This window comes from Mirounga angustirostris, unplaced genomic scaffold, assembly GCF_029215605.1.
Source record: "Mirounga angustirostris isolate CCGP_5_RB_7025 unplaced genomic scaffold, mMirAng1.0.hap1 SCAF_10, whole genome shotgun sequence".
NCBI classification, from domain to species: Eukaryota; Metazoa; Chordata; class Mammalia; order Carnivora; family Phocidae; genus Mirounga; species Mirounga angustirostris.
Window position 1 is genome coordinate 83,752,942 of NW_026991718.1, and position 12,432 is coordinate 83,765,373.

General features: G+C 42.0%; 1 protein-coding gene across 11 annotated transcripts in view; it reads left to right on the forward strand.

The window, feature by feature from the left end:
* Nucleotides 1-12,432, forward strand: part of NCK2 (NCK adaptor protein 2) — a 149,106-nt gene that overhangs the window by 19,516 nt on the left and 117,158 nt on the right. For 4 of the 11 annotated variants that reach the window (XM_045885288.3, XM_045885280.3, XM_045885297.3 and 1 more), the window contains 3 exons: nt 196-332; nt 7,447-7,598; nt 11,330-11,438. The exons of 3 other annotated variants lie outside the window; for them this stretch is intronic. The gene's annotated coding sequence lies outside the window, so the exon portion shown is untranslated. Of the gene's footprint in view, nt 1-195; nt 333-7,446; nt 7,599-11,329; nt 11,439-12,432 lie in introns of those variants that run through there. 4 more of the 11 variants (XM_045885289.3, XM_064572670.1, XM_045885284.3 and 1 more) reach the window with 4 other exon arrangements.

Below are 12,432 nucleotides of genomic sequence, written 5' to 3' on the forward strand. Positions count from 1 at the left end.
CCCCTTTGTCTTTATCCACCAGGCATCGATCAGGGTGGTCTCTATAGGAGAAAGCAGGGAGCAGGGGGGTCTCCAGGTGAACAGCATGGCCAACCTCAGTTTAAGCCCCAAACCTTTGTGTTCCTTGGCCTTCCTTCCCCTGATAGGCATGCAGGGATTTTTCCCACAATTTTTTTTTTTTTTTTTTTTTTTAAGTAGGCTCCACGCCCATCGTGAGCCCAACACGGGGGCCTGAACTCACCACCCCTAGATCAAGACCTGAGCTGAGATCAAGGATCAGATGCTTAACCGACTGAGCCACACAGAGGCCCCACAAACTATTTCCATCTGTAGTGAGTAATGATTTATGAGTTAATAGTTTTAAAAGTTTTCAAATTTGTGGAATAACTGATCTGAGCTGCCTTCTTCCATTTTGCTGCTGCCTGTAAAGAGCTGGTCCGAACTGGGAATCAGAGAAGGGGTGAGGTTGGTCTCAAAGAGAACCCTGACGTAGTCAAGTGTAACTCCTCCCATGGCCGGGCGTATTTGCCCGGGTGCGTGACACTCGTATGTGTGAAGTTAGGCAGGTCGGGTACCCACACAAGTCAGTGCCAGGATGGTAGTGTTTAACCCTTTCCACCCGGATCCTCCCTGTGTTTCATGTCCTGTCCTCCACTCTGTATTCCCTTGGGTGACTTTTGATTTTATTTTTGCCACATACGTCATATACATCGAATCAAATGTAATGTGCTATTAACTTGATACCTCTAGTGTCAGTGCCTAAATGGCATACTTGGTATTTAAGAAAAGCTTAGAGGCCTAACAGTAGGTAACTTACGGAATTTGACTTTCTTGGGTCAACCTTGTTATGACAATGACCTAATTAGTATTTTGTGAAAGGGATCCTTTGTAACATTATATTTTGGTGCACTGATAGAATATTTAGGAATAGCTATTTCTCTTCATGGTGGTGTTAAAAAAACAAAACTCAAGTGAATCAGTTTTTTAAAGATCTTATTGGCTTCCTTCAGTGATTTGTGAACTGGGAAGCATCCCATCCTGCAGACAGAAAGGAGCTTCAGGGAGCTGTACAAAATGGAAGACTTGTATAGGCAGAAGGGAGAAGGAACAATGAGGTTATAGCGGACAGAAAAGCAGATTGGTCGTGACAAGGTCACTTTCCTTTAGGGGATGGCAGGGGTCTATCAGGCAAATTACCGAATTAGTGCTGATGAGGTGATTCTTCATTGACTGGCTTAAGATTCCATTTCTGGGAGCATGGAAACTGAAGTTTGGTGACATGGGCCTGTTTTGTTTTGTTTGTTTTTAATTTTTATTATTTTTATTATTTTTTATTTTTAACAATTACCCTCTTTTGGTCAGACTCTAACCTGAGAGATGTGATCAAAATTTAAGGCATTAGCACTACTCACAGCCACCACTTGGAAGTTGAGTTTTGCCGAATCTCTGTCGATATTCACAGGTGATGGTGTCTTTTTTGCTGACTCTTTGTGTGGTATTCACAAGTCATGACTTCAGGTTCACATTCTTTAAGTCAGTCACTCTCTTCATTCCTTTCTGATGTTCCATTCTCAGTGTGATCATTTGCTTGGTGCTTAGCGGCTGTGAACATGAACATGCATTTAAAGCTTGTGAGAGAGTACAGTGCACCAGGAAGATTATGATGATTATTTTAAATGATTTTTTTATCTATTAGAGAGAGAGTGAGCGCATGCACAGGGGTGGGTGGAAGGGACAGAGGGAGAGAGAGAATCCCAAGCAGACTCCCTGCTAAGAACTGAGCTGTTCGTGGGCCTTGATCCCAGGACCCGGGATCATGACCCAAGCTGAAAGAAAACAAGAGTTGGTGCTTAACCGACTGCACCATCCAGGCACCCCTGTGATGATTATAAGTAGGATAATTCCCAATATCTGGAGGACCTCAGAGCCATGGTCCCTAAGACCCATACCAGTCAAGATCAAATCCCATTGAAGGAGTCACTTTCTGAAGCCAGCTGGCTTGATACACTGATCTTTTATGGCTTCCCCAGAAGTGTCAGTCAGTACAGCAAGTGGCATGGACTACAGCACAGACTAAAACAATAATCAAACGCTATCCTAATACCAAGAACAATTTTGGCCAGAGAGACCGGGAATTTTTGTTGGCAGCTGTGGATTCTGCAGTACCTTTAAGAGTTAAAAGGTGAGGTTCTTTTTTTTTTTTTTTTTTTAAGATTTTATTTATTTATTTGACAGAGAGAGACACAGCGAGAGAGGGAACACAAGCAGGGGGAGTGGGAGAGGGAGAAGCAGGCTTCCCGCCGAGCAGGGAGCCTGATGCAGGGCTCGATCCTAGGACCCTGGGATCATGACCTGAGCCGAAGGCAGACGCTTAACGACTGAGCCACCCAGGCGCCCCAAAAGGTGAGGTTCTGATAATAGCCTCATTTGCACTTACTGGTAGCCAGGGGAACAGTGATCTACCAAAGGAAGCTATCTTGGAGTTATGGGTACCCCCTCGTAATTCCTGCTTGAGTCCATGACTCAGGGCTGGGAAGGTGACAGCCGTGGAAACCAGTAAAAGGTAGTGGTCTGTGGACCACACAGTTTTATTCTGGTTTCCGTTCCCTTGTGTCCCTTTCTTGGTACAAGGCCTGGACACAAGGTTCCCTGGCTTTGGGGTTGTTAAACTGAGGCAGGGAAATAGATACCCAGGGTTAGGGAGCCTGACTTAATAGAGATGGGGGCTTAGTTCCAGAGAAACCGAGGCATTTGTCAATCAGGGAAAAATGTGTGATGGACAGAACTACAGGACCGTCAGCATCGTGGCCCATCGACTAGTAGTTTGGAGATTGGATTATCCCTGTTTGCAGTGGCCCAAGTGTATTAACAATCTTTCAGACCAGAGCAGATCAAAATATGGGCAAATGAATCATAAAGGCCTTCGTATTATAAAAATTGGAAAAAGATGGTCAGAGAGGGAAGGAGAAATAGAGAGAAACACTCTTGATCTGGTGTCTTGGGTGGAAGCAGTCTGCCTTGATGTTGGCTGCTTCTCTTCTTAGCCAGTTTGATTTTGAGGTCTCCAGCATTTGCACAGGACCAGATGTCAGGTGGACCTGCCTTCAGCTGTGAAATATGCACCCGAGTTTCACACCTTATAATTTGGCAGTGGTGTCAGTGATCAGGAGTTCCTGGTAGGGTCCTTTTTATGATTCTCACTTCTGCAAAAGCATCAGAGTAAAACAGTAGTTGTCTGTAAATGTCAAAGACTTAAAGATCATTGTTAGGATTCTTTGTAATGGAGATGACAAGGAAATTTGATCATTTGTGCAATATACAACATTTTAAGATAATAATTGCAATTATGACTGATAACATTATACTGAGACATATCAGATTTCTAGGAATTTCATACATTTTCTAGAACACTTATATTCAGAACCTGCGTCCATACAAGTATAACCTAAGGAAGTTTAGCATCTCTTAAGAATGCTTCCCATGTAACTTAACAGCAGATAAACCTAATTAGTTTAATATTTTACCCAGGTGAGAGACAAATCCTTTGAGATTTTCCAGGAGCCCTCTGGGAAATCTCAGAGTTACTTTAAGGTGGAAAAAGCCCCCATTTAGAATTTGATTTTAGGAAGTTGTCAAAACGTCAAGCGGTTTGAACGTTTGACTAAATAGGATCACAGATCATTATGATATAATACTTCATTATCTGTTTAACCAAAATGACAATAGAAGATGCTGTTAAAGGCAAATGCAGACGGTTACAAAGTTGTGAACAAAATTTAGCTCTTTTAGGATTGAGAAGATTGGGTTTTCTTAAGTAACCCAAGAGCTGATGAAGACAGTGTGATACACAGGAGGTTATTTTGGTTAAAACACAAAATCTTTGCTGCCTAGGCAGATTACTTAAAAGATAAGGAAACTTTCACCATCTCGGATCTAAAGCATACTAAAGGTCCAAGAGAACACCACTGTCCTTTTATCAGGAAGAAATTCAAATTCTAATTTTGTACCAGTGTACTCTTGCTATTAAAACTCATTAGAAAAACTTAAGTAAATCCATTCCAATCTTAGCCCACTTGACCACTTGTAAAATTCCCTCTATGAGATTCCTTTTCCACAAACCTACAACTGTGTTTATATCCGTTCAGATTTTGTTTTATATATATGTTTTTTTTATCATTCTGGAACAACTAGTCCTTTTACTCTCCTTGTCTACTCAATACATAGTTGTTTCCCTTCACTCTTGTTATTTATAAGAAGTTTCAGGTACTTCTATTGACCAGAATTCTTAACGCCCAGAGTCCTTATTTCCTAGTGAAAACTAAGAAGTAAGCAATCATGGACTGTCTCTTACACTAGCATTCTGTGGATCAGCAAACTCATAAATACATTTCATAACTTGAAGAAATGTATTCTTTCTCCTAGTAAATTTCTCCGTGTTGTATGGAACATGTTTACTAATCTACCCGCATATCTTAAGTTTCTCTATAATAAACCAAAAGTAGGATTAGATAAACCTGTGTTCAATAATTAATGTTCATTATTTTATCTTATTTGAAAATGATCTAGTAGAGATTCAATGACTATACATCATTTAACTTAACATAGCAAAACTCCAAAGTTTCAAGTTATCAAAAATATTTGGGGAAACTATTTAAGTAGACACACCGTAAAACATAATCATGGCTAAAAAGTTCACCTAAAAACTTTTATCCTACTTAATGTCTATCTAAATCACTTGTTTTTAACATATTTAAATTACTCATGAAAATTTTGCAGACATTAAACAAAGTTATCTATTAAGATATTTTTCTTGCTGACAAACTTTGTAACAGAGATAAGGTAAATCTGTTTGAGTGGAAAATGCAGACAGAATAAAAGTATTATATTTAATGCTGGTAGCTCTAAATACATGCCTGTTTTAATTAAACCAACAAACTGTAAACTTGTGCTTTTTTTTTTTTTTTTTTTTTTTTTTTACCGAAGACTATCCTAGATCAGGCAAACCTGAAAAATATTTGGGTTAGTTTTTATATTTCTGAGAGTCTAGAAACTTAATTTGGTAAATGCATGTTTTTATTTAAACTAATTAAGTAGACCTTTTTTTAAAAAAAAATAATAATAATTTTGGTAATACCATCCAGAGGTAGAAAAATATCACACATCTACAGCATACATATTAGACATACATAAACATACATACATACAAACACAGACCTTACAGCTGTTGTTTTAAAATTTTAACCATATGGGGTGCCTGGGTGGCTCAGTTGGTTAAGCTTTTGCCTTCAGCTCAGGTCATGATCCCAGGGTCCTGGGATCAAGTCCCGCATTGGGCTCTCTGCTCAGTGGGGAGTCTGCTTCTCCCTCTCCCTCTGCTGCTCCCCCTGCTTGTGCTTGCTCTCTCTCTCTCTGTCAAATAAATAAATAAAATCTTTAAAAAAATAAAATAAAAAATAAAATTTTAACCATAAGGTGGGTACAATAATGCAAAACTCTCTAGTTTCTAAAAGAACAGTTGGAATCTAATTGTGTTTCTAGAAGATGGGATAAGTTAAGGTTACCCATTCTGATGGTTTAAACTTTTTACCAATATTTGTGGAGAAGACTTTCAAGATTTTTCATTTGCCTTCTTTCCAAATATCCCGCCCCAACTTTTTTTCTCCCTCTGATAAGAAGTACCTCACTTCCTAGAGAGACCAGGTAGAACATTTACATCTCAAAACCACAGGGAGAGAATGCAGGTTCCTTCCTCTGGGACTTCTGTTTCCTAAATTCCGTATTTTATGGTACCTGTGAGCCTTTTAAGATGAATGGGTGAGATTTGGGGATTGGTTAAAAGGATAGGTGGGCTTTGAATTGCTTTCAGAGATGCATTTCTCTTCTTGTAAAGGCTCAGTTTGTAAGACAAAGGCAGCTGTTTTTAATACCTCAAGGAATTGGGTTGTGATCTAAAATGATTTCAAAAGGGCTGACCCTCCCATCCAACTGCCTCATCTTCATTTTGTGTCTTTGTCTCTGGGAGAAGATATTCAACTAAGATGGAAATCAAAAGATTCCTATGTTCTAGATTTAGAGTTTTGTCTTCAGAATGTTTTCCTTTCCCTCTGAGTACTTTTAGCTGAGGGGAGGGCCCTAAAAACAGTTACTATTAAGTTCTGAATATCAGCTTCCAATTTGGCCAACTGACCACAGAGCTAAAAAAGATCCTTTCAAATACCTCGTCAGGTTTCAGCTGGGAAGAACAGTAAATATTCCTGACAGTACTGAACTATCCGTCCCTGCCCTTGGACGCACAAGGCATTACCAGGGAGGGTGCCAAGGATACTACTGCGCCCTGTTCCCTCCCCAACTCCGGATAGCAATAGGAAGAAGACTTAGACAACTCTCAGGACACAAAATGAGATGTACAAGAAGACACACAAGTCGCCCTTCGCCGACTTCTGCCAGTTTTCCCACAGTCCCAGCTAGAGACTCCAGAGTAGGGTTTCAAGTAGAGTGTTGCTCCAGTATCGACCAGCATTTGGAAAGGATTTCCATTAATTTCAATTTTAGTTTCCCCTTGGCTGTTTAAGGGAATGACTGGTGGGAATTTACCAGAGAATCCCTCAGACCCTGGGAGGAGCCCATATGAAGGGTCTGCAAGGATAGAAATGGGGGCGTCCGTAAGGCCACTAGTTTGGCCGACTTTTGTTTACAGTTGTGTAGTCTCTGCAGAGTGGAAAGACAGTTCAGGCAGAGGATTGGCAGACTGAGTATTCAGATAAAGGAGGATAGAGGGGAGCAGTAGGAGTCCTATCTTAGGCTTTTGTTTGGGTACCTCTTGTGTCTTTAATTTTTTATTAACCTTTTGTAAAGAATCTTTCAATGAAGCAATTTTGGAGTCTTGAGGACTTTTGGAGGCTTCCGCATGCCAATTAAAATAGGTGTCCCAATCTGTTTGATTTGGGAACCCTTGCTTTCAAGTGCATTTCTTAAATGAATGATGTTGTCCAGTTGGAACGTTCTCCATGACGGCCATTGCCATTCTGTCTTGTCTTCATGAGATTTTGTCATTTTTTGTAGATATCTACAGCTTCCAAGACCACAGTTTAGATATAAAACAAGCGGGTTTACCAGAAGTTGGCATGCTCAAGTCTTTGGAACTAGAGGATCCCATTTCTTAGCTAAGCCTTGGGTCCCTTGGAGCCAAACTAATACCTAAGAGGGATGTGCCACTGGGTTGGGGATTAGGTGGTGCTTTATATTGTACCTCATTGCATGGAGATTTTCTTGAGGTTGGCAGGTGACCTAGTGTCCATCTAACCCATGTTGTGACCAGCTTATCCTCGCACGAGCATTCCAAGAGCTTTTCAGTGCTTGGCCTGCCGTGCCCACCGATTTTGCAGCTTTGGCTTCTGAGATTCCCGTTAACTATGGATCTATTATTCCTTTACCTCATGTGCACAGTAAGAGAGACCAGCAGTAACCGAGGAAACAGCTGTGGATACCAGCAGTAACCAAAGAGATGGTACTGTGGACTGGCCGAGAGAAGGCCTTAGGTATGCAGCACCAGCAGCTCCCAACATGGAACTATGGACCAAACCAGCAGATTCCAACAGGTGGGGTCTAGGGACTAACCAGGGGCTAGGGATTTGGGTTTCAGGGGAGACCATCTGCCAGCTCAAGCCGATCTGCTAAGTCCTGGACTGGGACCATGGACCAACCAGGGGACTAATCAAGGGCTAACTAAGGACTGGTGCTCTGTTAGGGCCTTGTGTCAGTGTAGACTGACCTGTCAGCCCTGGGCTAGAGAGCCAGTTAGATCGGGAGCTCGGCATGAGTGGAGCTCACATCTGAGAGGACCTTGGAAATGGCAAGACAGACAACTCGAAGGGTTGGCCTATGTTTCCCATCCCTGAAGGCGTCAGAAGTCTTGCATCCTACCACTGCCACCAGACTTAAAAAACAAAACTCAGCTGAGTAAAGTGAAAAGATTTTGTTTGCTTTATTCAGCGATTCGTGAATTGGGCAGCATCCCATTTAGCAGACAGAAAGGAGCTCTGAGAAGCTATACAAAATGAAAGGCTTTTGTAGGTGGGAGGGAATGGGAATAAGGAAGTTTTACTAGACAAAAAAGCAAGTCGGTAGGTCATGACAAGGTCACTTTCCTTTAGGGGATGGCTGGGGCAGGGGTGGGGGCTGCTGTCAGGCAGATTACCCAAGTAGTACTTTGTAGACAATTCCTCACTGGTTTAAGATACCCTTTCTGGGAGAGTGGAAACTGTTAAGTCTCAGTTTGGTGACACCGGTCTTAGCGTAAGCAACTCCATTTTGGACCCGTTGTCTTGTTTTTAACTGTGTAGAACAGGGGTTGGCCTGTGGGCCAGATCCGGCTGCCTGTCTGTTTTTGGGATGCCGGTTTTATTAGAACACAGCCAGGCCCCTTTTATTTACATATGGTCTGTGGTTGCCTTCATGATACAAGACAGAGTTGAGTCATTACAGCAGTGACTGTATGGCTTGCAAAGCCTGAAATAATTATCTGGTCCTTTTCCAGAAAAAGTCTGCCAACCCTGCTGTGCAGGAAGGAAGGGGGGTGCAGTCGGAGTCCTTGCTCTGTGACTTCGTTGGTGCAAGCGAGGTTTGGTGCTTTTTTCTCTGATAGGAAGAGGATTCTCATCATCCAGGGGACTTAGGGTGAAATTGTACCAGGTACTGGGTGGTTCCTGGCACAAATGAAGCACGTGATGAATATTAATTCCTTCTCCCCTTGATTACTCACATCCCACTCTCCCATCCTCAGGTAGTTGCTTTCTTTGCAGGTGAAAATTCCAGATGAAAAGTGGCTTTCAGCCCCTACATGTTTAGAAATGAAAGCATTTAAAATAGTTCCATTCCACAGACTATCATGCAAGCCACCAATGTGAGCTAAATCTGTAACTTGAAATTTCCTAGTTAATCCCATTGAAAAAGTAGGAAGAAATAGATTAAATTAATTTTAGCAATGTATTTTATTTAGTTCAATTTCATTTCAACTTACAGTCAGTATAAAAAATCACTAATGCTGGAGCACCTGGGTGGCTCAGTCTGTTAAACGTCGGCCTTTGGCTCAGGTCGTGATCCCAGGGTCCTGGGATTGAGTCCCACTTCAGGTTCCTTGCTCAGCGGGGAGTCTGCTTCTCCCTCTCCCTCTGCTCCTGCTCTATCTCTCCCTTTCTCGCTCTCTTTTTCTCAAATAAATAAAAATCTTAAAAAAAAATCACTAATGAGATGTTTGATTTTTAATTTTTTTTCTTCTTTCTTTTTTGCGTAAGTCTGTGGAATCCAGTGTGTTTTACCCTTACAGCAGGATGCAGATGGACTTGAGTGTATCGTGAGTGCTCAGCAGCCACATGTGGCTAGGGGCTACTGAACTGCACAGCTCTCTGCTTCTCTGATACCAGCTGGGCATCCTTTAATTCAGTTCAATTCTGACACCAGCTCCTTGGAGTTAGCGCAGACCGTGTAAGGCTCCCTCTCACTTCAGATGCCAGTTTAAGGTTCTGGCCCTCCCACCCTTCTGACCGACTGGCTGAAAATTGGGGGTTCCCATGACCCCCTCAATAGGTTTAATAATTTGCTGCAAGGACTCACAGAATTTCATATCAATGGTTTATTACAAAGGATGCAGGAGCAGCCAGATGGCAGAGGTGTATAGGGAAAGGTATGGCCTGGGGGAGGTACAGAGCCTGGATACCTTCTCCAGACCTGCCACCCTCCTAGCACATCAGTGTGTTCCCCAACCCTGGAGTCCCCTGAATCTTGTTGTTCTAGAGTTTTTATAACCCAGTGTCTAGCCCCACTCCCTTGGTTGTTGGGGGCTGGCGCTGAAAGTTTCCACCCTCTTAATCCTGTAAGTTGGTCTTTCTGTGGCCAGCCCCCATCCTGAAGCTAGCTGGGGCTAGCCCTGAGTCACTTCATTAGCATAAACTTGGGCATGGTCTTAAGGGGCTGGTCTGAATAACAAGACCTCCCTATCACTCCGGAAATTCCAGGGGTTCTGGGAGCTCTGTGCCAGAAACCACAGAGCAAGACCAAATATATTTTTTATTATACCACACCAGGACAGCCCTAGAATGCCTTCCCTCCCTTCTTCCTCCCCAGCTGGCTGTGCCCTATTTAAGAACACTCCTCCTCTCTAAAACAGCTGATGCATTCTTATTTTACATTCTTCTCTACCCTCTCTTGACTAATCATGACTGTGCTGCTAACTCCCCCGGTTCTTGGTTCTCAGGAAGCAAATGTAGGAAAGATACAGTAACATTTCTAGGGAAGCTTAGAGATCCAAACTGATTAAATGTAGCACAAAATGGTGACTCTACTTACAATAACTTACAGAAGAATAACTCCACTGTAGCAAAAAGACGTCTAGGGTGCAGGTTTTCTAAGAAGTGGGATGTGGGGTGAAGCCACCACCCCACCTGCTGCCATGTGGAACCACAGGGTAAAGTAGACAGATCTGGCCGAGAAGGCCCACCTGTCCATGCAGCTCCCTCCCCAAGGAGTCAGACTGTCCAGGCACCTCCATGGCACGTGAGCATCCAGACGTTACCGATAAAGCTGGTTCGGGAGGAAGACCAGAGAAAAACTAAGATTTTTATTCCTCATGTAGTTTTTGGTCTCCCTTGCTTGCATGATGTGTCTGTATTCTTAATGTTTACTATTCAGCTTGCTCGTGCAATTTTAAAGCCAGGGTTTGGGAACCAGAGGGGTGGGGGCAGATCTTGGTCCATCACTAGGACTGGGACTTGGGCGGGTTACCTCCCCTCTTGGTGCCTCAGTAGCTTTCACTGGAAAATGGGCTGTTATGAAGATTAAAATATGCAAAAACACTGAGAACAGTGCCCTACACATCACATTATCTAAGTATTTTTGCATTTGTTTCATTACATCATGTAAAGCACTAACAAAGAAAAGGTATATTGCAGGAAGAAAGGGATGGTGGCAGAGAATGTCTGGGAGCTGTGTAAGTGGGGCGTGGTTGCTAAAGGAGTTTCTAAGAATCAGATTTTTTTTAAAAAATGTAATATTTTGGACATGGGTTTGTGAAAATTCTTTAAATTTCAAGGACATGAATAAAATTTCTTTTAGTGTGTCTGGAAGTTAAAAGCAGGGTCAGTAGCTCTATCTGATGTTAAAGATCTTATTAAAGGGTGGTGTTTGCATCTGGCTTTTATCTTTCTGAGGCATATGTGATAAGAGGTATCAGAGATAGGATACTGTGCTTTTCTATAACTGAGTGCTGCAGCTTACTGTACGGTGTGTGGGTGACCACAAATGATCACATGTAAAATAATTTTTTTTTTTTTAGGAATAGAAGGCTACAGGATGTCATTTCTAAGGGGTTGTAGATGTGCTCCAGAAACATAGGCCATTGTCTGTAAAATGATGAGGTCATGATTCAGAGATGGATTCATGTGGTAAGTCCTAGAAAGCTATCTTGCCTAGGATGTGGACCTTGATAATTAGTAGTCTGGGGTATTTTTATTAATTTTCACTCAGACATCTTTATTTTAACAGGTCAAGAAAATTATTTTTGAAAGAGTATTTTTAGCCTCTTTAAATATTTCAGATATTCCAGAAAGTTATTTTGGGGAAGTAAGCTATATTACATTAAGTCGTTTTTTAAATTGTTTATAATTTCAGTTTTCATTGTTGATAGTCCTGATGTTAATATCATCATTTCTGCCCTCTTTCATATTTTTCATTCTGACTTTACAGTAGGAAACATGAATCTAAGTTCTATTTTAGACAGATCTTTCAAGAGTGGTTTCCTGTTCTTTCTCATCATATTATGGCTTAAGTGAAAACTATGTTCTTTTCTTCTCACTAGAGGATAATATTTTTTAATGCCAATGTTTCTTAAACAGAGGCTGTCTTAGCTTGAGCGGTTCTAGAGTAAATACCTTCGACCGAGTGGTTTAAAAAAACAGATGTTTGTTTTTCACGGTTCTGGAGGCTGGGCATTCAAGATCAAGGTACTGGCTGATGCAGTGTCTGGAGAGGGTCTGCTCTCTGGGTTGGGGACAACTACCTTCTCTCAGTGTCCTCTAGAGGTGGAGCGAGAAGGGGCTCTGGTCTGTTCCTCTTCTGATGAGGGCATTTATCCCAGCCTGGGGCCCCTCCCTCATGACCTCCTATAGACCTATAATCACCTCTAAATACCATGACTGGGGGTTAGGGTTTCAGCAGATGAATTTGGGGGAGACTCATTCAGAAACAGCTTTGAGACTGGCTTTGACTTCATAAACCTTTTTAGAAAAAGCATGTACCTTGGCAGAACACTCCTTGCCACTGTTTCTTATTTTCTTCTGTCTGAATTAAAAACCCTTCTGGCATCAGAGCCTCCTCTCCTTTGTCAGGCCTGCCTATCACTCAGATCTGTATTTTTCCCCACAGCTGTTCCCAGAAGCT